The sequence below is a fragment of the Plasmopara halstedii genome (genome assembly GCF_900000015.1).
Source record: "Plasmopara halstedii genome assembly, contig: Scaffold_1651, whole genome shotgun sequence".
Classification (NCBI taxonomy): domain Eukaryota; phylum Oomycota; class Peronosporomycetes; order Peronosporales; family Peronosporaceae; genus Plasmopara; species Plasmopara halstedii.
Window position 1 is genome coordinate 207895 of NW_020188562.1, and position 971 is coordinate 208865.

Here is a 971-nt window from a genome sequence, read left to right on the forward strand (position 1 = left end):
GCGGTGGTCGACGCGGTCGTCACCTCCCGCCACCGACTTTTCTCGGTGAGAACGGTGACCTCCACTATTACGTGGAACGGTTAGTGAGACGTCATCACCAGGGTCAAACCCAATATCTGGTGAAGTGGCGGGGATATCCAGATTCTGAAAACCCGTGGGAGTTTGAGACGCCACTTCGGCAAGATTGCCCAGTTGCCGTGAACGCGTTTGATCGAAAGATCAGGACGTCCTGCGTCATCAGACGCCTCGCACATCACGGCAATAGCCTGGAAAGTAGAAGAGCCATAAGTTGAGGTTAAGCAGTGGCCCTGAGCTTTTGAGGTCGCATACACAGAGGAGCTTTAGGGGTTAACCCATACGTCGCAGAGCGACAGTTCGAAGGAAGTCGATGACGTGCCTTGAGTTTGGCAAACTTAAATTTAAGATGGCGCTCAACGCGCACGTCTAATTCCTTGTGGCTTTGCTGTAAGGTAGACAGCGAAGAGAGATTCCGGTTCCGCTACAAGAGCTCATCATCATCTGCAGCGGTTTCGCCAGGGGCGAGGACCACAGGGATGGTCCGCATTGCGGGAACAGTACCACCCCATTTTGTGCTCGAAGTCGAGCGCGATACCGATCCATTTGGGATTTCTTGGGGTGCCAAAAGCGAGCTCGCAAAGCTGTCTACTAATCAAGATCAGCTTGTGTAGTGGCCGGAGGCCCTACTACTTAGACGCCTGACGATCGAGTAATCGCGACTTTCGTTTCAGTAGCGGAAGCCGCCGACCGGAAACCGTATTTCACAAGAGTCTAATACAGAACGTGGATACGAGCGCAGGAGAGCCGCCCTGTGATGAGCCTCCAATTGCTGCTCCGAGACGACTGGTGATGATACCGATTCCCCCGAAAGCCGAGAGTCAAGGAACGGATATGGTGCCCGCAAGGTTTGAGCTGGGCTCACGTCGCGCCGTTGTCGCAACTTCCTCGTCATC